Source organism: Solea senegalensis, linkage group LG12, assembly GCF_019176455.1.
Source record: "Solea senegalensis isolate Sse05_10M linkage group LG12, IFAPA_SoseM_1, whole genome shotgun sequence".
NCBI classification, from domain to species: domain Eukaryota; kingdom Metazoa; phylum Chordata; class Actinopteri; order Pleuronectiformes; family Soleidae; genus Solea; species Solea senegalensis.
Window position 1 is genome coordinate 24947665 of NC_058032.1, and position 23538 is coordinate 24971202.

The 23538-nt window shown below is 45.2% G+C and overlaps 25 non-coding genes across 25 annotated transcripts; all 25 read right to left on the bottom strand.

Moving 5' to 3' along the window:
• Positions 1–554: 554 nt before the first annotated feature.
• On the bottom strand, positions 555–636 carry trnal-aag. Its single transcript has one exon. It is a non-coding gene; the product is annotated as a tRNA-Leu (tRNA).
• A 575-nt stretch (positions 637–1211) lies between these two features.
• On the bottom strand, positions 1212–1293 carry trnal-aag. Its single transcript has one exon. It is a non-coding gene; the product is annotated as a tRNA-Leu (tRNA).
• A 595-nt stretch (positions 1294–1888) lies between these two features.
• trnal-aag lies at positions 1889–1970 on the bottom strand. Its single transcript has one exon. It is a non-coding gene; the product is annotated as a tRNA-Leu (tRNA).
• A 595-nt stretch (positions 1971–2565) lies between these two features.
• Positions 2566–2647, bottom strand: trnal-aag. Its single transcript has one exon. It is a non-coding gene; the product is annotated as a tRNA-Leu (tRNA).
• A 586-nt stretch (positions 2648–3233) lies between these two features.
• On the bottom strand, positions 3234–3315 carry trnal-aag. Its single transcript has one exon. It is a non-coding gene; the product is annotated as a tRNA-Leu (tRNA).
• A 595-nt stretch (positions 3316–3910) lies between these two features.
• Positions 3911–3992, bottom strand: trnal-aag. Its single transcript has one exon. It is a non-coding gene; the product is annotated as a tRNA-Leu (tRNA).
• Positions 3993–4577: 585 nt separating this feature from the next.
• Positions 4578–4659, bottom strand: trnal-aag. The gene has a single exon. It is a non-coding gene; the product is annotated as a tRNA-Leu (tRNA).
• Positions 4660–5254: 595 nt separating this feature from the next.
• Positions 5255–5336, bottom strand: trnal-aag. The gene has a single exon. It is a non-coding gene; the product is annotated as a tRNA-Leu (tRNA).
• A 1272-nt stretch (positions 5337–6608) lies between these two features.
• On the bottom strand, positions 6609–6690 carry trnal-aag. Its single transcript has one exon. It is a non-coding gene; the product is annotated as a tRNA-Leu (tRNA).
• Positions 6691–7936: 1246 nt separating this feature from the next.
• Positions 7937–8018, bottom strand: trnal-aag. The gene has a single exon. It is a non-coding gene; the product is annotated as a tRNA-Leu (tRNA).
• A 595-nt stretch (positions 8019–8613) lies between these two features.
• trnal-aag lies at positions 8614–8695 on the bottom strand. Its single transcript has one exon. It is a non-coding gene; the product is annotated as a tRNA-Leu (tRNA).
• A 595-nt stretch (positions 8696–9290) lies between these two features.
• On the bottom strand, positions 9291–9372 carry trnal-aag. Its single transcript has one exon. It is a non-coding gene; the product is annotated as a tRNA-Leu (tRNA).
• A 1263-nt stretch (positions 9373–10635) lies between these two features.
• On the bottom strand, positions 10636–10717 carry trnal-aag. Its single transcript has one exon. It is a non-coding gene; the product is annotated as a tRNA-Leu (tRNA).
• A 586-nt stretch (positions 10718–11303) lies between these two features.
• Positions 11304–11385, bottom strand: trnal-aag. The gene has a single exon. It is a non-coding gene; the product is annotated as a tRNA-Leu (tRNA).
• A 595-nt stretch (positions 11386–11980) lies between these two features.
• trnal-aag lies at positions 11981–12062 on the bottom strand. The gene has a single exon. It is a non-coding gene; the product is annotated as a tRNA-Leu (tRNA).
• Positions 12063–12648: 586 nt separating this feature from the next.
• Positions 12649–12730, bottom strand: trnal-aag. Its single transcript has one exon. It is a non-coding gene; the product is annotated as a tRNA-Leu (tRNA).
• A 585-nt stretch (positions 12731–13315) lies between these two features.
• trnal-aag lies at positions 13316–13398 on the bottom strand. The gene has a single exon. It is a non-coding gene; the product is annotated as a tRNA-Leu (tRNA).
• Positions 13399–13993: 595 nt separating this feature from the next.
• trnal-aag lies at positions 13994–14075 on the bottom strand. Its single transcript has one exon. It is a non-coding gene; the product is annotated as a tRNA-Leu (tRNA).
• Positions 14076–14661: 586 nt separating this feature from the next.
• Positions 14662–14743, bottom strand: trnal-aag. Its single transcript has one exon. It is a non-coding gene; the product is annotated as a tRNA-Leu (tRNA).
• Positions 14744–15338: 595 nt separating this feature from the next.
• Positions 15339–15420, bottom strand: trnal-aag. Its single transcript has one exon. It is a non-coding gene; the product is annotated as a tRNA-Leu (tRNA).
• A 1245-nt stretch (positions 15421–16665) lies between these two features.
• trnal-aag lies at positions 16666–16747 on the bottom strand. Its single transcript has one exon. It is a non-coding gene; the product is annotated as a tRNA-Leu (tRNA).
• A 595-nt stretch (positions 16748–17342) lies between these two features.
• Positions 17343–17424, bottom strand: trnal-aag. Its single transcript has one exon. It is a non-coding gene; the product is annotated as a tRNA-Leu (tRNA).
• Positions 17425–18019: 595 nt separating this feature from the next.
• Positions 18020–18101, bottom strand: trnal-aag. The gene has a single exon. It is a non-coding gene; the product is annotated as a tRNA-Leu (tRNA).
• A 913-nt stretch (positions 18102–19014) lies between these two features.
• On the bottom strand, positions 19015–19096 carry trnal-aag. Its single transcript has one exon. It is a non-coding gene; the product is annotated as a tRNA-Leu (tRNA).
• Positions 19097–23384: 4288 nt separating this feature from the next.
• trnal-aag lies at positions 23385–23466 on the bottom strand. Its single transcript has one exon. It is a non-coding gene; the product is annotated as a tRNA-Leu (tRNA).
• Positions 23467–23538: the final 72 nt, after the last annotated feature.

Here is a 23538-nt window from a genome sequence, read left to right on the forward strand (position 1 = left end):
GGCAAATCAGTATGACGTCGTCAAGTAAGATGCTCCACTGAAAATTTAGACCAATGAAATTCACTGGAAGAAGAGTGTTTACCTTGATGAAGTATTTCACTCTGCTGTTTGCCCAAAACTTTTAAAGACAAAGGAGAAATTCAGTAAAGTATCACACAGCCTGACCACCATCTCTTGTTTTTTGTCCATGGACTGGTAAATTAAGTATTCATCAAACAGGCTGGGTGGTCTCTTCACCAGAGTCAGAACTTCTCAAAGAGTACATACAGGAAGCACAGATCACTTATTTAGCAGAGGATGGTTTCGATCCATCGACCTCTGGGTTATGGGCCCAGCACGCTTCCGCTGCGCCACTCTGCTCGTGATCACCATGACAAAGGAGAACAACTGACAGACAAACTCTTCTCAGGTAGGTCTAAAGGGCACCACGTTGCCAAAGTCGAACCACGCCCAGCTTGAGGATCATGTGTACACAAATTATACGTGCAGAAGTCCTTTATCGCAGTAAGATACAAAGTCTCTAACATGAAGACTTTGAAACGGCTAACACACAATGGCAGTGGTGGGATTTGAACCCACGCCTCCTAAGAGACTGGAGCCTTAATCCAGCGCCTTGGACCGCTCGGCCACACTACCTATAGTAGACTGCCACTTTTGAATTTTTTTTTCCAAGATATGGCAAATCAGTATGACGTCGTCAAATAAGATGCTCCACTGAAAAGTCAGACCAATGAAATTCACTGGAAGAAGAATGTTTACCTTGATGAAGTATTTCAATCTGCTGTTTGCCCAAAACTAATAAAGACAATGGAGAAAGTATCAGGAGGCTCGACCAGCATCTCTTGTTTTTTGTCCATGGACTGGTGATTTAATGAGCCTCGTCAGTCTCTTGACCATAGTCAGTACTTCTCACAGACTACATAGAGGACGCACAGGCCATTTACTTAGCAGAGGATGGTTTCGATCCATCGACCTCTGGGTTATGGGCCCAGCACGCTTCCGCTGCGCCACTCTGCTGCTGACCACCATGACACAGGAGAACAACAGACAGACAAACTCTTCTTAGGTAGGTCTAAAAGGCACCACTGTGCCAAAGTCCAAACAGGCCAACCTTGAGGATCATGTGTCCACGAGTTATACGTGCAGAAGTCCTTTAACGCAGTAACATACAAAGTTTCTAACATGAAGACTTTCAAATGGCTAACACTCAATGGCAGTGGTGGGATTTGAACCCACGCCTCCTAAGAGACTGGAGCCTTAATCCAGCGCCTTGGACCCCTCGGCCACACTACCTATAGAAGATTGCCACTTTTGATTTTTTTTTCCCAAGATATGGCAAATCAGTATGACGTCGTCAAGTAAGATGCTCCACTGAAAATTTAGACCAATGAAATTCACTGGAAGAAGAGTGTTTACCTTGATGAAGTATTTCACTCTGCTGTTTGCCCAAAACTTTTAAAGACAAAGGAGAAATTCAGTAAAGTATCACACAGTCTGACCACCATCTCTTGTTTTTTGTCCATGGACTGGTAAATTAAGTATTCATCAAACAGGCTGGGTGGTCTCTTCACCAGAGTCAGAACTTCTCACAGACTACATAGAGGACGCACAGGCCATTTACTTAGCAGAGGATGGTTTCGATCCATCGACCTCTGGGTTATGGGCCCAGCACGCTTCCGCTGCGCCACTCTGCTGCTGACCACCATGACACAGGAGAACAACAGACAGACAAACTCTTCTTAGGTAGGTCTAAAAGGCACCACTGTGCCAAAGTCCAAACAGGCCAACCTTGAGGATCATGTGTCCACGAGTTATACGTGCAGAAGTCCTTTAACGCAGTAACATACAAAGTTTCTAACATGAAGACTTTCAAATGGCTAACACTCAATGGCAGTGGTGGGATTTGAACCCACGCCTCCTAAGAGACTGGAGCCTTAATCCAGCGCCTTGGACCCCTCGGCCACACTACCTATGGAAGATTGCCACTTTTGATTTTTTTTTCCCAAGGTATGGCAAATCAGTATGACGTCGTCAAGTAAGATGCTCCACTGAAAATTTAGACCAATGAAATTCACTGGAAGAAGAGTGTTTACCTTGATGAAGTATTTCACTCTGCTGTTTGCCCAAAACTTTTAAAGACAAAGGAGAAATTCAGTAAAGTATCACACAGCCTGACCACCATCTCTTGTTTTTTGTCCATGGACTGGTAAATTAAGTATTCATCAAACAGGCTGGGTGGTCTCTTCACCAGAGTCAGAACTTCTCAAAGAGTACATACAGGAAGCACAGATCACTTATTTAGCAGAGGATGGTTTCGATCCATCGACCTCTGGGTTATGGGCCCAGCACGCTTCCGCTGCGCCACTCTGCTCGTGATCACCATGACAAAGGAGAACAACTGACAGACAAACTCTTCTCAGGTAGGTCTAAAGGGCACCACGTTGCCAAAGTCGAACCACGCCCAGCTTGAGGATCATGTGTACACAAATTATACGTGCAGAAGTCCTTTATCGCAGTAAGATACAAAGTCTCTAACATGAAGACTTTGAAACGGCTAACACACAATGGCAGTGGTGGGATTTGAACCCACGCCTCCTAAGAGACTGGAGCCTTAATCCAGCGCCTTGGACCGCTCGGCCACACTACCTATAGTAGACTGCCACTTTTGAATTTTTTTTTCCAAGATATGGCAAATCAGTATGACGTCGTCAAATAAGATGCTCCACTGAAAAGTCAGACCAATGAAATTCACTGGAAGAAGAATGTTTACCTTGATGAAGTATTTCAATCTGCTGTTTGCCCAAAACTTATAAAGACAATGGAGAAAGTATCAGGAGGCTCGACCAGCATCTCTTGTTTTTTGTCCATGGACTGGTGATTTAAGGATTCATCAAACAGCCTCGTCAGTCTCTTCACCAGAGTCAGTACTTCTCACAGACTACATAGAGGACGCACAGGCCATTTACTTAGCAGAGGATGGTTTCGATCCATCGACCTCTGGGTTATGGGCCCAGCACGCTTCCGCTGCGCCACTCTGCTGCTGACCACCATGACACAGGAGAACAACAGACAGACAAACTCTTCTTAGGTAGGTCTAAAAGGCACCACTGTGCCAAAGTCCAAACAGGCCAACCTTGAGGATCATGTGTCCACGAGTTATACGTGCAGAAGTCCTTTAACGCAGTAACATACAAAGTTTCTAACATGAAGACTTTCAAATGGCTAACACTCAATGGCAGTGGTGGGATTTGAACCCACGCCTCCTAAGAGACTGGAGCCTTAATCCAGCGCCTTGGACCCCTCGGCCACACTACCTATAGAAGATTGCCACTTTTGATTTTTTTTTCCCAAGATATGGCAAATCAGTATGACGTCGTCAAGTAAGATGCTCCACTGAAAATTTAGACCAATGAAATTCACTGGAAGAAGAGTGTTTACCTTGATGAAGTATTTCACTCTGCTGTTTGCCCAAAACTTTTAAAGACAAAGGAGAAATTCAGTAAAGTATCACACAGTCTGACCACCATCTCTTGTTTTTTGTCCATGGACTGGTAAATTAAGTATTCATCAAACAGGCTGGGTGGTCTCTTCACCAGAGTCAGAACTTCTCACAGACTACATAGAGGACGCACAGGCCATTTACTTAGCAGAGGATGGTTTCGATCCATCGACCTCTGGGTTATGGGCCCAGCACGCTTCCGCTGCGCCACTCTGCTGCTGACCACCATGACACAGGAGAACAACAGACAGACAAACTCTTCTTAGGTAGGTCTAAAAGGCACCACTGTGCCAAAGTCCAAACAGGCCAACCTTGAGGATCATGTGTCCACGAGTTATACGTGCAGAAGTCCTTTAACGCAGTAACATACAAAGTCTCTAACATGAAGACTTTGAAACGGCTAACACACAATGGCAGTGGTGGGATTTGAACCCACGCCTCCTAAGAGACTGGAGCCTTAATCCAGCGCCTTGGACCGCTCGGCCACACTACCTATAGTAGACTGCCACTTTTGAATTTTTTTTTCCAAGATATGGCAAATCAGTATGACGCCGTCAAATAAGATGCTCCACTGAAAAGTCAGACCAATGAAATTCACTGGAAGAAGAATGTTTACCTTGATGAAGTATTTCAATCTGCTGTTTGCCCAAAACTTATAAAGACAATGGAGAAAGTATCAGGAGGCTCGACGAGCATCTCTTGTTTTTGTCCATGGACTGGTGATTTAAGGATTCATCAAACAGCCTCGTCAGTCTCTTCACCAGAGTCAGTACATCTCACAGACTACATAGAGGACGCACAGGACATTTACTTAGCAGAGGATGGTTTCGATCCATCGACCTCTGGGTTATGGGCCCAGCACGCTTCCGCTGCGCCACTCTGCTGCTGACCACCATGACACAGGAGAACAACAGACAGACAAACTCTTCTTAGGTAGGTCTAAAAGGCACCACTGTGCCAAAGTCGAAACAGGCCAACCTTGAGGATCATGTGTCCACGAGTTATACGTGCAGAAGTCCTTTAACGCAGTAACATACAAAGTTTCTAACATGAAGACTTTCAAATGGCTAACACTCAATGGCAGTGGTGGGATTTGAACCCACGCCTCCTAAGTGACTGGAGCCTTAATCCAGCGCCTTGGACCCCTCGGCCACACTACCTATGGAAGATTGCCACTTTTGATTTTTTTTTCCCAAGATATGGCAAATCAGTATGACGTCGTCAAGTAAGATGCTCCACTGAAAATTTAGACCAATGAAATTCACTGGAAGAAGAGTGTTTACCTTGATGAAGTATTTCACTCTGCTGTTTGCCCAAAACTTTTAAAGACAAAGGAGAAATTCAGTAAAGTATCACACAGCCTGACCACCATCTCTTGTTTTTTGTCGATGGACTGGTAAATTAAGTATTCATCAAACAGGCTGGGTGGTCTCTTCACCAGAGTCAGAACTTCTCAAAGAGTACATACAGGAAGCACAGATCACTTATTTAGCAGAGGATGGTTTCGATCCATCGACCTCTGGGTTATGGGCCCAGCACGCTTCCGCTGCGCCACTCTGCTCGTGATCACCATGACAAAGGAGAACAACTGACAGACAAACTCTTCTCAGGTAGGTCTAAAGGGCACCACGTTGCCAAAGTCGAACCACGCCCAGCTTGAGGATCATGTGTACACAAATTATACGTGCAGAAGTCCTTTATCGCAGTAAGATACAAAGTCTCTAACATGAAGACTTTGAAACGGCTAACACACAATGGCAGTGGTGGGATTTGAACCCACGCCTCCTAAGAGACTGGAGCCTTAATCCAGCGCCTTGGACCGCTCGGCCACACTACCTATAGTAGACTGCCACTTTTGAATTTTTTTTTCCAAGATATGGCAAATCAGTATGACGTCGTCAAATAAGATGCTCCACTGAAAAGTCAGACCAATGAAATTCACTGGAAGAAGAGTGTTTACCTTGATGAAGTATTTCACTCTGCTGTTTGCCCAAAACTTTTAAAGACAAAGGAGAAATTCAGTAAAGTATCACACAGTCTGACCACCATCTCTTGTTTTTTGTCCATGGACTGGTAAATTAAGTATTCATCAAACAGGCTGGGTGGTCTCTTCACCAGAGTCAGAACTTCTCACAGACTACATAGAGGACGCACAGGCCATTTACTTAGCAGAGGATGGTTTCGATCCATCGACCTCTGGGTTATGGGCCCAGCACGCTTCCGCTGCGCCACTCTGCTGCTGACCACCATGACACAGGAGAACAACAGATAGACAAACTCTTCTTAGGTAGGTCTAAAAGGCACCACTGTGCCAAAGTCCAAACAGGCCAACCTTGAGGATCATGTGTCCACGAGTTATACGTGCAGAAGTCCTTTAACGCAGTAACATACAAAGTTTCTAACATGAAGACTTTCAAATGGCTAACACTCAATGGCAGTGGTGGGATTTGAACCCACGCCTCCTAAGAGACTGGAGCCTTAATCCAGCGCCTTGGACCCCTCGGCCACAATACCTATGGAAGATTGCCACTTTTGATTTTTTTTTCCCAAGGTATGGCAAATCAGTATGACGTCGTCAAGTAAGATGCTCCACTGAAAATTTAGACCAATGAAATTCACTGGAAGAAGAGTGTTTACCTTGATGAAGTATTTCACTCTGCTGTTTGCCCAAAACTTTTAAAGACAAAGGAGAAATTCAGTAAAGTATCACACAGCCTGACCACCATCTCTTGTTTTTTGTCCATGGACTGGTAAATTAAGTATTCATCAAACAGGCTGGGTGGTCTCTTCACCAGAGTCAGAACTTCTCAAAGAGTACATACAGGAAGCACAGATCACTTATTTAGCAGAGGATGGTTTCGATCCATCGACCTCTGGGTTATGGGCCCAGCACGCTTCCGCTGCGCCACTCTGCTCGTGATCACCATGACAAAGGAGAACAACTGACAGACAAACTCTTCTCAGGTAGGTCTAAAGGGCACCACGTTGCCAAAGTCGAACCACGCCCAGCTTGAGGATCATGTTTACACAAATTATACGTGCAGAAGTCCTTTATCGCAGTAAGATACAAAGTCTCTAACATGAAGACTTTGAAACGGCTAACACACAATGGCAGTGGTGGGATTTGAACCCACGCCTCCTAAGAGACTGGAGCCTTAATCCAGCGCCTTGGACCGCTCGGCCACACTACCTATAGTAGACTGCCACTTTTGAATTTTTTTTTCCAAGATATGGCAAATCAGTATGACGTCGTCAAATAAGATGCTCCACTGAAAAGTCAGACCAATGAAATTCACTGGAAGAAGAATGTTTACCTTGATGAAGTATTTCAATCTGCTGTTTGCCCAAAACTTATAAAGACAATGGAGAAAGTATCAGGAGGCTCGACCAGCATCTCTTGTTTTTTGTCCATGGACTGGTGATTTAAGGATTCATCAAACAGCCTCGTCAGTCTCTTCACCAGAGTCAGTACTTCTCACAGACTACATAGAGGACGCACAGGACATTTACTTAGCAGAGGATGGTTTCGATCCATCGACCTCTGGGTTATGGGCCCAGCACGCTTCCGCTGCGCCACTCTGCTGCTGACCACCATGACACAGGAGAACAACAGACAGACAAACTCTTCTTAGGTAGGTCTAAAAGGCACCACTGTGCCAAAGTCCAAAGAGGCCAACCTTGAGGATCATGTGTCCACGAGTTATACGTGCAGAAGTCCTTTAACGCAGTAACATACAAAGTTTCTAACATGAAGACTTTCAAATGGCTAACACTCAATGGCAGTGGTGGGATTTGAACCCACGCCTCCTAAGAGACTGGAGCCTTAATCCAGCGCCTTGGACCCCTCGGCCACAATACCTATGGAAGATTGCCACTTTTGATTTTTTTTTCCCAAGGTATGGCAAATCAGTATGACGTCGTCAAGTAAGATGCTCCACTGAAAATTTAGACCAATGAAATTCACTGGAAGAAGAGTGTTTACCTTGATGAAGTATTTCACTCTGCTGTTTGCCCAAAACTTTTAAAGACAAAGGATCAGGAGGCTGGACCAGCATCTCTTGTTTTTTGTCCATGGACTGGTGATTTAAGGATTCATCAAACAGCCTCGTCAGTCTCTTCACCAGAGTCAGTACTTCTCACAGACTACATAGAGGACGCACAGGACATTTACTTAGCAGAGGATGGTTTCGATCCATCGACCTCTGGGTTATGGGCCCAGCACGCTTCCGCTGCGCCACTCTGCTGCTGACCACCATGACACAGGAGAACAACAGACAGACAAACTCTTCTTAGGTAGGTCTAAAAGGCACCACTGTGCCAAAGTCAAACAGGCCAACCTTGAGGATCATGTGTCCACGAGTTATACGTGCAGAAGTCCTTTAACGCAGTAACATACAAAGTTTCTAACATGAAGACTTTCAAATGGCTAACACTCAATGGCAGTGGTGGGATTTGAACCCACGCCTCCTAAGTGACTGGAGCCTTAATCCAGCGCCTTGGACCCCTCGGCCACACTACCTATGGAAGATTGCCACTTTTGATTTTTTTTTCCCAAGATATGGCAAATCAGTATGACGTCGTCAAGTAAGATGCTCCACTGAAAATTTAGACCAATGAAATTCACTGGAAGAAGAGTGTTTACCTTGATGAAGTATTTCACTCTGCTGTTTGCCCAAAACTTTTAAAGACAAAGGAGAAATTCAGTAAAGTATCACACAGCCTGACCACCATCTCTTGTTTTTTGTCGATGGACTGGTAAATTAAGTATTCATCAAACAGGCTGGGTGGTCTCTTCACCAGAGTCAGAACTTCTCAAAGAGTACATACAGGAAGCACAGATCACTTATTTAGCAGAGGATGGTTTCGATCCATCGACCTCTGGGTTATGGGCCCAGCACGCTTCCGCTGCGCCACTCTGCTCGTGATCACCATGACAAAGGAGAACAACTGACAGACAAACTCTTCTCAGGTAGGTCTAAAGGGCACCACGTTGCCAAAGTCGAACCACGCCCAGCTTGAGGATCATGTTTACACAAATTATACGTGCAGAAGTCCTTTATCGCAGTAAGATACAAAGTCTCTAACATGAAGACTTTGAAACGGCTAACACACAATGGCAGTGGTGGGATTTGAACCCACGCCTCCTAAGAGACTGGAGCCTTAATCCAGCGCCTTGGACCGCTCGGCCACACTACCTATAGTAGACTGCCACTTTTGAATTTTTTTTTCCAAGATATGGCAAATCAGTATGACGTCGTCAAATAAGATGCTCCACTGAAAAGTCAGACCAATGAAATTCACTGGAAGAAGAATGTTTACCTTGATGAAGTATTTCAATCTGCTGTTTGCCCAAAACTTATAAAGACAAAGGAGAAATTCAGTAAAGTATCACACAGTCTGACCACCATCTCTTGTTTTTTGTCCATGGACTGGTAAATTAAGTATTCATCAAACAGGCTGGGTGGTCTCTTCACCAGAGTCAGAACTTCTCACAGACTACATAGAGGACGCACAGGCCATTTACTTAGCAGAGGATGGTTTCGATCCATCGACATCTGGGTTATGGGCCCAGCACGCTTCCGCTGCGCCACTCTGCTGCTGACCACCATGACACAGGAGAACAACAGACAGACAAACTCTTCTTAGGTAGTTCTAAAAGGCACCACTGTGCCAAAGTCCAAACAGGCCAACCTTGAGGATCATGTGTCCACGAGTTATACGTGCAGAAGTCCTTTAACGCAGTAACATACAAAGTTTCTAACATGAAGACTTTCAAATGGCTAACACTCAATGGCAGTGGTGGGATTTGAACCCACGCCTCCTAAGAGACTGGAGCCTTAATCCAGCGCCTTGGACCCCTCGGCCACACTACCTATGGAAGATTGCCACTTTTGATTTTTTTTTCCCAAGATATGGCAAATCAGTATGACGTCGTCAAGTAAGATGCTCCACTGAAAATTTAGACCAATGAAATTCACTGGAAGAAGAGTGTTTACCTTGATGAAGTATTTCACTCTGCTGTTTGCCCAAAACTTTTAAAGACAAAGGAGAAATTCAGTAAAGTATCACACAGCCTGACCACCATCTCTTGTTTTTTGTCCATGGACTGGTAAATTAAGTATTCATCAAACAGGCTGGGTGGTCTCTTCACCAGAGTCAGAACTTCTCAAAGAGTACATACAGGAAGCACAGATCACTTATTTAGCAGAGGACGGTTTCGATCCATCGACCTCTGGGTTATGGGCCCAGCACGCTTCCGCTGCGCCACTCTGCTCGTGATCACCATGACAAAGGAGAACAACTGACAGACAAACTCTTCTCAGGTAGGTCTAAAGGGCACCACGTTGCCAAAGTCGAACCACGCCCAGCTTGAGGATCATGTTTACACAAATTATACGTGCAGAAGTCCTTTATCGCAGTAAGATACAAAGTCTCTAACATGAAGACTTTGAAACGGCTAACACACAATGGCAGTGGTGGGATTTGACCCCACGCCTCCTAAGAGACTGGAGCCTTAATCCAGCGCCTTGGACCGCTCGGCCACACTACCTATAGTAGACTGCCACTTTTGAATTTTTTTTTCCAAGATATGGCAAATCAGTATGACGCCGTCAAATAAGATGCTCCACTGAAAAGTCAGACCAATGAAATTCACTGGAAGAAGAATGTTTACCTTGATGAAGTATTTCAATCTGCTGTTTGCCCAAAACTTATAAAGACAATGGAGAAAGTATCAGGAGGCTCGACCAGCATCTCTTGTTTTTTGTCCATGGACTGGTGATTTAAGGATTCATCAAACAGCCTCGTCAGTCTCTTCACCAGAGTCAGTACTTCTCACAGACTACATAGAGGACGCACAGGACATTTACTTAGCAGAGGATGGTTTCGATCCATCGCCCTCTGGGTTATGGGCCCAGCACGCTTCCGCTGCGCCACTCTGCTGCTGACCACCATGACACAGGAGAACAACAGACAGACAAACTCTTCTTAGGTAGGTCTAAAAGGCACCACTGTGCCAAAGTCGAAACAGGCCAACCTTGAGGATCATGTGTCCACGAGTTATACGTGCAGAAGTCCTTTAACGCAGTAACATACAAAGTTTCTAACATGAAGACTTTCAAATGGTTAACACTCAATGGCAGTGGTGGGATTTGAACCCACGCCTCCTAAGAGACTGGAGCCTTAATCCAGCGCCTTGGACCGCTCAGCCACACTACCTATAGTAGACTGCCACTTTTGAATTTTTTTTTCCAAGATATAGCAAATCAGTATGACGTCGTCAAATTAGATGCTCCACTGAAAAGTCAGACCAATGAAATTCACTGGAAGAAGAATGTTTACCTTGATGAAGTATTTCAATCTGCTGTTTGCCCAAAACTTATAAAGACAATGGAGAAAGTATCAGGAGGCTCGACCAGCATCTCTTGTTTTTTGTCCATGGACTGGTAAATTAAGTATTCATCAAACAGGCTGGTTGGTCTCTTCACCAGAGTCAGAACTTCTGAAAGAGTACAAACAGGAAGCACAGACCACTTATTTAGCAGAGGATGGTTTCGATCCACCGACCTCTGGGTTATGGGCCCAGCACGCTTCCGCTGCGCCACTCTGCTCGTGATCACCATGACAAAGGAGAACAACTGACAGACAAACTCTTCTTAGGTAGGTCTAAAAGGCACCACTGTGCCAAAGTCGAAACAGGCCAACCTTGAGGATCATGTGTCCACGAGTTATACGTGCAGAAGTCCTTTAACGCAGTAACATACAAAGTTTCTAACATGAAGACTTTCAAATGGCTAACACTCAATGGCAGTGGTGGGATTTGAACCCACGCCTCCTAAGTGACTGGAGCCTTAATCCAGCGCCTTGGACCCCTCGGCCACACTACCTATGGAAGATTGCCACTTTTGATTTTTTTTTCCCAAGATATGGCAAATCAGTATGACGTCGTCAAGTAAGATGCTCCACTGAAAATTTAGACCAATGAAATTCACTGGAAGAAGAGTGTTTACCTTGATGAAGTATTTCACTCTGCTGTTTGCCCAAAACTTTTAAAGACAAAGGAGAAATTCAGTAAAGTATCACACAGCCTGACCACCATCTCTTGTTTTTTGTCCATGGACTGGTAAATTAAGTATTCATCAAACAGGCTGGGTGGTCTCTTCACCAGAGTCAGAACTTCTCAAAGAGTACATACAGGAAGCACAGATCACTTATTTAGCAGAGGATGGTTTCGATCCATCGACCTCTGGGTTATGGGCCCAGCACGCTTCCGCTGCGCCACTCTGCTCGTGATCACCATGACAAAGGAGAACAACTGACAGACAAACTCTTCTCAGGTAGGTCTAAAGGGCACCACGTTGCCAAAGTCGAACCACGCCCAGCTTGAGGATCATGTTTACACAAATTATACGTGCAGAAGTCCTTTATCGCAGTAAGATACAAAGTCTCTAACATGAAGACTTTGAAACGGCTAACACACAATGGCAGTGGTGGGATTTGAACCCACGCCTCCTAAGAGACTGGAGCCTTAATCCAGCGCCTTGGACCGCTCGGCCACACTACCTATAGTAGACTGCCACTTTTGAATTTTTTTTTCCAAGATATGGCAAATCAGTATGACGTCGTCAAATAAGATGCTCCACTGAAAAGTCAGACCAATGAAATTCACTGGAAGAAGAATGTTTACCTTGATGAAGTATTTCAATCTGCTGTTTGCCCAAAACTTATAAAGACAATGGAGAAAGTATCAGGAGGCTCGACCAGCATCTCTTGTTTTTTGTCCATGGACTGGTGATTTAAGGATTCATCAAACAGCCTCGTCAGTCTCTTCACCAGAGTCAGTACTTCTCACAGACTACATAGAGGACGCACAGGACATTTACTTAGCAGAGGATGGTTTCGATCCATCGACCTCTGGGTTATGGGCCCAGCACGCTTCCGCTGCGCCACTCTGCTGCTGACCACCATGACACAGGAGAACAACAGACAGACAAACTCTTCTTAGGTAGGTCTAAAAGGCACCACTGTGCCAAAGTCGAAACAGGCCAACCTTGAGGATCATGTGTCCACGAGTTATACGTGCAGAAGTCCTTTAACGCAGTAACATACAAAGTTTCTAACATGAAGACTTTCAAATGGCTAACACTCAATGGCAGTGGTGGGATTTGAACCCACGCCTCCTAAGTGACTGGAGCCTTAATCCAGCGCCTTGGACCCCTCGGCCACACTACCTATGGAAGATTGCCACTTTTGATTTTTTTTTCCCAAGATATGGCAAATCAGTATGACGTCGTCAAGTAGATGCTCCACTGAAAATTTAGACCAATGAAATTCACTGGAAGAAGAGTTTACCTTGATGAAGTATTTCACTCTGCTGTTTGCCCAAAACTTTAAAGACAAAGGAGAAATGTAAAGTATCACAGCCTGACCACCATCTCTTGTTTTTTGTCCATGGACTGGTAAATTAAGTATTCATCAAACAGGCCTCGTGGTCTCTTCACCAGAGTCAGAACTTCTCAAAGAGTACATACAGGAAGCACAGACCACTTATTTAGCAGAGGATGGTTTCGATCCATCGACTTCTGGTTATGGGCCCAGCACGCTTCCGCTGCGCCACTCTGCTCGTGATCACCATGACAAAGGAGAACAACTGACAGACAAACTCTTCTCAGGTAGGTCTAAAGGGCACCACGTTGCCAAAGTCGAACCACGCCCAGCTTGAGGATCATGTGTACACAAATTATACGTGCAGAAGTCCTTTATCGCAGTAAGATACAAAGTCTCTAACATGAAGACTTTGAAACGGCTAACACACAATGGCAGTGGTGGGATTTGAACCCACGCCTCCTAAGAGACTGGAGCCTTAATCCAGCGCCTTGGACCCGCTCGGCCACACTACCTATAGTAGACTGCCACTTTTGAATTTTTTTTTCCAAGATATGGCAAATCAGTATGACGTCGTCAAATAAGATGCTCCACTGAAAATTCAGACCAATGAAATTCACTGGAAGAAGAATGTTTACCTTGATGAAGTATTTCACTCTGCTGTTTGCCCAAAACTTTTAAAGACAAAGGAGAAATTCAGTAAAGTATCACACAGCCTGACCACCATCTCTTGTTTTTTGTCCATGGACTGGTAAATTAAGTATTCATCAAACAGGTTGGTTGGTCTCTTCACCAGAGTCAGAACTTCTCAAAGAGTACATACAGGAAGCACAGACCACTTATTTAGCAGAGGATGGTTTCGATCCATCGACCTCTGGGTTATGGGCCCAGCACGCTTCCGCTGCGCCACTCTGCTCGTGATCACCATGACAAAGGAGAACAACTGACAGACAAACTCTTCTCAGGTAGGTCTAAAGGGCACCACGTTGCCAAAGTCGAACCACGCCCAGCTTGAGGATCATGTGTACACAAATTATACGTGCAGAAGTCCTTTATCGCAGTAAGATACAAAGTCTCTAACATGAAGACTTTGAAACGGCTAACACACAATGGCAGTGGTGGGATTTGAACCCACGCCTCCTAAGAGACTGGAGCCTTAATCCAGCGCCTTGGACCGCTCGGCCACACTACCTATAGTAGACTGCCACTTTTGAATTTTTTTTTCCAAGATATGGCAAATCAGTATGACGTCGTCAAATAAGATGCTCCACTGAAAAGTCAGACCAATGAAATTCACTGGAAGAAGAATGTTTACCTTGATGAAGTATTTCACTCTGCTGTTTGCCCAAAACTTATAAAGACAATGGAGAAAGTATCAGGAGGCTCGACCAGCATCTCTTGTTTTTTGTCCATGGACTGGTAAATTAAGTATTCATCAAACAGGCTGGTTGGTCTCTTCACCAGAGTCAGAACTTCTGAAAGAGTACAAACAGGAAGCACAGACCACTTATTTAGCAGAGGATGGTTTCGATCCACCGACCTCTGGGTTATGGGCCCAGCACGCTTCCGCTGCGCCACTCTGCTCGTGATCACCATGACAAAGGAGAACAACTGACAGACAAACTCTTCTTAGGTAGGTCTAAAAGGCACCACTGTGCCAAAGTCGAAACAGGCCAACCTTGAGGATCATGTGTCCACGAGTTATACGTGCAGAAGTCCTTTAACGCAGTAACATACAAAGTTTCTAACATGAAGACTTTCAAATGGCTAACACTCAATGGCAGTGGTGGGATTTGAACCCACGCCTCCTAAGAGACTGGAGCCTTAATCCAGCGCCTTGGACCCCTCGGCCACACTACCTATGGAAGATTGCCACTTTTGATTTTTTTTTCCCAAGATATGGCAAATCAGTATGACGTCGTCAAGTAAGATGCTCCACTGAAAATTTAGACCAATGAAATTCACTGGAAGAAGAGTGTTTACCTTGATGAAGTATTTCACTCTGCTGTTTGCCCAAAACTTTTAAAGACAAAGGAGAAATTCAGTAAAGTATCACACAGCCTGACCACCATCTCTTGTTTTTTGTCCATGGACTGGTAAATTAAGTATTCATCAAACAGGCTGGGTGGTCTCTTCACCAGAGTCAGAACTTCTCAAAGAGTACATACAGGAAGCACAGACCACTTATTTAGCAGAGGATGGTTTCGATCCATCGACCTCTGGGTTATGGGCCCAGCACGCTTCCGCTGCGCCACTCTGCTCGTGATCACCATGACAAAGGAGAACAACTGACAGACAAACTCTTCTCAGGTAGGTCTAAAGGGCACCACGTTGCCAAAGTCGAACCACGCCCAGCTTGAGGATCATGTGTACACAAATTATACGTGCAGAAGTCCTTTATCGCAGTAAGATACAAAGTCTCTAACATGAAGACTTTGAAACGGCTAACACACAATGGCAGTGGTGGGATTTGAACCCACGCCTCCTAAGAGACTGGAGCCTTAATCCAGCGCCTTGGACCGCTCGGCCACACTACCTATAGTAGACTGCCACTTTTGAATTTTTTTTTCCAAGATATGGCAAATCAGTATGACGTCGTCAAATTAGATGCTCCACTGAAAAGTCAGACCAATGAAATTCACTGGAAGAAGAATGTTTACCTTGATGAAGTATTTCACTCTGCTGTTTGCCCAAAACTTATAAAGACAATGGAGAAAGTATCTCAAGGCTCGACCAGCATCTCTTGTTTTTTGTCCATGGACTGGTGATTCAAGGATTCATCAAACAGCCTCGTCAGTCTCTTCACCAGAGTCAGTACTTCTCACAGACTACGCACAGGCCATTTACTTAGCAGAGGATGGTTTCGATCCATCGACCTCTGGGTTATGGGCCCAGCACGCTTCCGCTGCGCCACTCTGCTGCTGACCGCCATGACACAGGAGAACAACAGACAGACAAACTCTTCTTAGGTAGGTCTAAAAGGCACTACTGTGCCAAAGTCGAAACAGGCCAACCTTGAGGATCATGTGTCCACGAGTTATACGTGCAGAAGTCCTTTAACGCAGTAACATACAAAGTTTCTAACATGAAGACTTTCAAATGGCTAACACTCAATGGCAGTGGTGGGATTTGAACCCACGCCTCCTAAGAGACTGGAGACTTAATCCAGTGCCTTGGACCCCTCGGCCACACTACCTATAGAAGATTGCCACTTTTGATTTTTTTTTCCCAAGATATGGCAAATCAGTATGAAGTCGTCAAGTAAGATGCTCCACTGAAAATTCAGACCAATGAAATTCACTGGAAGAAGAATGTTTACCTTGATGAAGTATTTCACTCTGCTGTTTGCCCAAAACTTATAAAGACAATGGAGAAAGTATCTCAAGGCTCGACCAGCATCTCTTGTTTTTTGTCCATGGACTGGTGATTCAAGGATTCATCAAACAGCCTCGTCAGTCTCTTCACCAGAGTCAGTACTTCTCACAGACTACATAGAGGACGCACAGGCCATTTACTTAGCAGAGGATGGTTTCGATCCATCGACCTCTGGGTTATGGGCCCAGCACGCTTCCGCTGCGCCACTCTGCTCGTGATCACCATGACAAAGGAGAACAACTGACAGACAAACTCTTCTTAGGTAGGTCTAAAGGGCACAACGTTGCCAAAGTCGAAACAGGCCAACCTTGAGGATCATGTGTCCACGAGTTATACGTGCAGAAGTCCTTTAACGCAGTAACATACAAAGTTTCTAACATGAAGACCTTCAAATGGCTAACACTCAATGGCAGTGGTGGGATTTGAACCCACGCCTCCTAAGAGACTGGAGCCTTAATCCAGCGCCTTGGACCCCTCGGCCACACTACCTATAGAAGATTGCCACTTTTGATTTTTTTTTCCCAAGATATGGCAAATCAGTATGACGTCGTCAAGTAAGATGCTCCACTGAAAATTCAGACCAATGAAATTCACTGGAAGAAGAATGTTTACCTTGATGAAGTATTTCACTCTGCTGTTTGCCCAAAACTTTTAAAGACAAAGGAGAAATTCAGTAAAGTATCACACAGCCTGACCACCATCTCTTGTTTTTTGTCCATGGACTGGTAAATTAAGTATTCATCAAATAGGCTGGTTGGTCTCTTCACCAGAGTCAGAACTTCTCAAAGAGTACATACAGGAAGCACAGACCACTTATTTAGCAGAGGATGGTTTCGATCCATCGACCTCTGGGTTATGGGCCCAGCACGCTTCCGCTGCGCCACTCTGCTCGTGATCACAATGACAAAGGAGAACAACTGACAGACAAACTCTTCTCAGGTAGGTCTAAAGGGCACCATGTTGCCAAAGTCGAAACAGGCCAACCTTGAGGATCATGTGTCCACGAGTTATACGTGCAGAAGTCCTTTAACGCAGTAACATACAAAGTTTCTGACATGAAGACTTTCAAATGGCTAACACTCAATGGCAGTGGTGGGATTTGAACCCACGCCTCCTAAGAGACTGGAGCCTTAATCCAGCGCCTTGGACCCCTCGGCCACACTACCTATAGAAGATTGCCACTTTTGATTTTTTTTTCCCAAGATATGGCAAATCAGTATGACGTCGTCAAGTAAGATGCTCCACTGAAAATTCAGACCAATGAAATTCACTGGAAGAAGAATGTTTACCTTGATGAAGTATTTCACTCTGCTGTTTGCCCAAAACTTTTAAAGACAAAGGAGAAATTCAGTAAAGTATCACACAGCCTGACCACCATCTCTTGTTTTTTGTCCATGGACTGGTAAATTAAGTATTCATCAAATAGGCTGGTTGGTCTCTTCACCAGAGTCAGAACTTCTCAAAGAGTACATACAGGAAGCACAGACCACTTATTTAGCAGAGGATGGTTTCGATCCATCGACCTCTGGGTTATGGGCCCAGCACACTTCCGCTGCGCCACTCTGCTCGTGATCACCATGACAAAGGAGAACAACTGACAGACAAACTCTTCTTAGGTAGGTCTAAAGGGCACCACGTTGCCAAAGTCGAAACAGGCCAACCTTGAGGATCATGTGTCCACGAGTTATACGTGCAGAAGTCCTTTAACGCAGTAACATACAAAGTTTCTAACATGAAGACTTTCAAATGGCTAACACTCAATGGCAGTGGTGGGATTTGAACCCACGCCTCCTGAGAGACTGGAGCCTTAATCCAGCGCCTTGGACCCCTCGGCCACACTACCTATAGAAGATTGCCACTTTTGAGTTTTTTTTCCCAAGATATGGCAAATCAGTATGACGTCGTCAAGTAAGATGCTCCACTGAAAATTCAGACCAATGAAATTCACTGGAAGAAGAATGTTTACCTTGATGAAGTATTTCACTCTGCTGTTTGCCCAAAACTTTTAAAGACAAAGGAGAAATTCAGTAAAGTATCACACAGCCTGACCACCATCTCTTATTTTTTGTCCATGGACTGGTAAATTAAGTATTCATCAAATAGGCTGGTTGGTCTCTTCACCAGAGTCAGAACTTCTCAAAGAGTGCATAAAGGAAGCACAGACCACTTATTTAGCAGAGGATGGTTTCGATCCATCGACCTCTGGGTTATGGGCCCAGCACGCTTCCGCTGCGCCACTCTGCTCGTGATCACCATGACAAAGGAGAACAACTGACAGACAGTTTACCTTGATGAAGTATTTCACTCTGCTGTTTTCCCAAAACATTTAAAGACAAAGGAGAAATTCAGTAAAGTATCCCACAGCCTGACCACCATCTCTTGTTTTTTGTCCATGTACTGGTAAATTAAGTATTCATCAAACAGGTTGGTTGGTCTCTTCAGAGTCAGAACTTCTCAAAGAGTGCATACAGGAAGCACAGACCACTTATTTAGCAGAGGATGGTTTCGATCCATCGACCTCTGGGTTATGGGCCCAGCACGCTTCCGCTGCGCCACTCTGCTCGTGATCACCATGACAAAGGAGAACAACTGACAGACAAACTCTTCTCAGGTAGGTCTAAAGGGCACCACGTTGCCAAAGTCGAACTACGCCCAGCTTGAGGATCATGTGTCCACGAGTTATACGTGCAGAAGTCCTTTATCGCAGTAAGATACAAAGTCTCTAACATGAAGACTTTGAAACGGCTAACACACAATGGCAGTGGTGGGATTTGAACCCACGCCTCCTAAGAGACTGGAGCCTTAATCCAGCGCCTTGGACCCCTCGGCCACACTACCTATAGAAGATTGCCACTTTTGATATTTTTTTCCCAAGATATGGCAAATCAGTATGACGGCGTCAAGTAAGATGCACCACTGAAAATTCAGACCAATGAAATTCACTGGAAGAAGAATGTTTACCTTGATGAAGTATTTCACTCTGCTGTTTGCCCAAAACTTTTAAAGACAAAGGAGAAATTCAGTAAAGTATCACACAGCCTGACCACCATCTCTTGTTTTTTGTCCATGGACTGGTAAATTAAGTATTCATCAAACAGGCTGGTTGGTCTCTTCAGAGTCAGAACTTCTCAAAGAGTGCATACAGGAAGCACAGACCACTTATTTAGCAGAGGATGGTTTCGATCCATCGACCTCTGGGTTATGGGCCCAGCACGCTTCCGCTGCGCCACTCTGCTCGTGATCACCATGACAAAGGAGAACAACTGACAGACAAACTCTTCTCAGGTAGGTCTAAAGGGCACCACGTTGCCAAAGTCGAACCACGCCCAGCTTGAGGATCATGTGTCCACGAGTTATACGTGCAGAAGTCCTTTATCGTAGTAAGATACCTCCGGATGCTAACGTTAGCATAGCTCTCGCTAGCCTGCTAAAAACAATAAATACACAGCTGCGCGCGCACCCACACGGAGTTCACATTATAGCTGGGGATTTTAATCAGGCGAACCTTAAGACGGTTCTTCCGAAATTTTTTCAGCACGTTAAGTGTCCGACCAGGGGTGCAAACACACTGGATCATGTCTATTCTAACATCAAGCATGCATACAGAGCCATACCACAACCTCATCTAGGCCAGTCAGATCACCTCTCTCTGCTCCTTACCCCGGCATACACCCCTCTCAGGAGGAGAACTACACCTCTCAAAAAGACTGTTACAACCTGGCCGGACGATGCACTCTCTCAGCTACAGGACTGTTATGCGAACACTCAGTGGGAGGTATTTGAACACCAGGACCTGGCAGAGCACACAGAAGCAGTACTGTCATACATCAGGTACTGCATTGGGAACGTCACTGTGGAAAAGAGCATCAGGGTTTTTCCCAACCAGAAACCCTGGATGACCAGCCAGGTCCGAATGCTGCTCAGGAAGCGTGACGCTGCCTTCAAGTCAGGTGACAGGGAACTGTACAGTGCCTCCAGAGCAGACCTGAAGAGAGGAATCAAGGATGCTAAGTCGGCCTACAAGAAGAGGATAGAGGACCACCTCTCTGATAACAACCCGCGACAGGTGTGGCAAGGCATACAGCATATCACAAACTTCAGGGGCTGTAACATCACACCTGGGAACCCAGACGCCTCGCTGGCAGAGGAGCTGAACTGCTTCTTCGCAAGATTTGAGAAAACTGAGCCCCATACAGCCTCACCACCTCCGCAGCCACCAGCACCCAGCACCGTCACACTGACTGTACAGGATTCTGAAGTGAGACGGGTGCTAAGAGCAGTAAACCCAAGGAAGGCAGCTGGCCCGGACGGGATACCAGGGAAGGTGCTCAAAGCCTGTGCAGACCAGCTCTCACAAGTTTTCACCTGCATCTTCAACCGCTCCCTGTCTCAAGCCACCATCCCATCCTGCCTGAAGACAGCTACAATCATCCCCGTGCCCAAGAAATCATCCACAGACAGCCTCAACGACTACCGCCCAGTCGCCCTAACACCGGTCATCATGAAGTGCTTTGAGAGGCTGGTTCTTCACCACATCAAAGACAGCCTTCCTCAGACCTTCGATCCACATCAGTTTGCTTATAGAGCAAACAGATCCACGGAGGATGCCATAGCCATAGCTCTCCACACTGCGCTGAGCCACCTGGAACACCAGGGGAGCTATGTGAGGCTACTCTTCATTGATTACAGCTCAGCCTTCAACACAATCATCCCGGACATTCTGGTCAGTAAACTTGTGGATTTAGGCCTCCACCCACACACCTGTTCATGGATAAAAGACTTCCTCCCGAACCGTCCACAGACTGTTAAACTTGGTAACCACATCTCCTCCACCCGCACACTCAGCACCGGCTCTCCACAGGGGTGTGTGCTGAGCCCACTACTGTACTCCCTCTACACCCATGACTGTAGCCCAACCCACCTTGGTAACACCATCGTCAAGTTTGCAGACGACACCACTGTGGTTGGACTAATCTCAGGGGGAGATGAGTCTGCTTACAGGGATGAGATCCTAAAGTTGACAACGTGGTGTTCAGCGAACAACCTGGCACTGAATGCCACAAAGACAAAGGAAATCGTCATCGACTTCAGGAGGCACCGCGCAGACCCAGCTCCCCTCTACATCAACGGTGTCTGTGTAGAGAGGGTCCAGACCTTCAAGTTCCTGGGCACCGTCATCTCGGCTGACCTCTCCTGGACCCCGAACATCACGGAGATCACCAAGAAGGCCCAACAACGCCTGCACTTCCTGAGAGTGCTCAGGAAAAACAACCTGGATGAGAAGCTGCTGGTGAACTTCTACCGCTCTTCCATAGAGAGCCTGCTGCTGTACTGCATCACAGTGTGGTACGCCAGCTGCACTGAAGCAGACAGGAAGGGTCTTCAGAGAGTCATCAACGCAGCACAGAGGATCATCGGCTGCACTCTCCCCTCCCTAAAGGACATTTACCACTCTCGCTGCCTGAACAGAGCGAGGAACATTGTTAAGGACAGTTCCCACCCCGGCTTTCATCTGTTCGACATGCTGCCCTCTGGCAGACGCTACAGGTGTGTCCGAGCTCGGACAAATAGACTTAAGGACAGCTTCTTCCCCAGAGCCATAACCACACTGAACATGGACATGCACTGACCATCCTACCTCTACCACATACTCTCACACATTCTGGCATGTGCAATACTCTACATTTCATGCTGAAATGCTTATTTATTTAATAATCTACTCCACACTATGCAATACTTATATACTGTGCACTACTTATATTGTATATACAGATTTTTATCCTGCTTAAATTACATTCCAACTGTGCAATATCTGTATTTGTAAATGGTACCCTGCTAAAATCACTTTCATACTGTGTAAATGTTTATATTTCTATTTTTATATACTGCAAAATTACATTTCACTCTGTGATATTTATATTCTATATGCTGCTAAAATCATATCTCACACTGTGATATTTATATTTCTATATTTCATATACTGTTAAAAAAAAATAATAAAAAAAATACACTTCATACTGTGGAAATAGTCTTATTTATTATTTTTTATACCCTGCTATGGGTCACGTCTCATAGAAATGCACTTTTTATATTTAAACCCTGCTACAGACCTGCTATTTCATATTGTGCAATAGGAATTTGATGGCTGTATATCCTTTTAATGTAGTACGCTGCAACTGAAAACCCACCTCACGTAGTACGCTGCAACTGAAAACCCACCTCACGTTAACTAGGGTCACTTTTTCTTTTTAATGTCCTTGACCCATACACTGGTTGTTGTTGTTGTTGTTGTTATTGTTCTTCGTTGTTAGCTGTATGCACTTTCAAGGTGAAGTCAAGTAAATCTCGTTGTACAACTTGTATAATGACAATAAAGGTATTCTATTCTATTCTTCTATTCTAAGATACAAAGTCTCTAACATGAAGACTTTGAAACGGCTAACACACAATGGCAGTGGTGGGATTTGAACCCACGCCTCCTAAGAGACTGGAGCCTTAATTCAGCGCCTTGGACCCCTCGGCCACACTACCTATAGAAGATTGCCACTTTTGATATTTTTTTCCCAAGATATGGCAAATCAGTATGACGTCGTCAAGTAAGATGCACCACTGAAAATTCAGACCAATGAAATTCACTGGAAGAAGAATGTTTACCTTGATGAAGTATTTCACTCTGCTGTTTGCCCAAAACTTTTAAAGACAAAGGAGAAATTCAGTAAAGTATCACACAGCCTGACCACCATCTCTTGTTTTTTGTCCATGGACTGGTAAATTAAGTATTCATCAAACAGCCTCGTCAGTCTCTTCACCAGAGTCAGTACTTCTCACAGACTACATAGAGGACGCACAGGCCATTTACTTAGCAGAGGATGGTTTCGATCCATCGACCTCTGGGTTATGGGCCCAGCACGCTTCCGCTGCGCCACTCTGCTGCTGACTGCCATGACACAGGAGAACAACAGACAGACAAACTCTTCTTCGGTAGGTCTAAAAGGTACCACTGTGCCAAAGTCGAAACAGGCCAACCTTGAGGATCATGTGTCCACGAGTTATACGTGCAGAAGTCCTTTAACGCAGTAACATACAAAGTTTCTAACATGAAGACTTTCAAATGGCTAACACTGAATGGCAGTGGTGGGATTTGAACCCACGCCTCCTGAGAGACTGGAGCCTTAATCCAGCGCCTTGGACCCCTCGGCCACACTACCTATAGAAGATTGCCACTTTTGATTTTTTTTTCCCAAGATATGGCAAATCAGTATGACGTCGTCAAGTAAAAT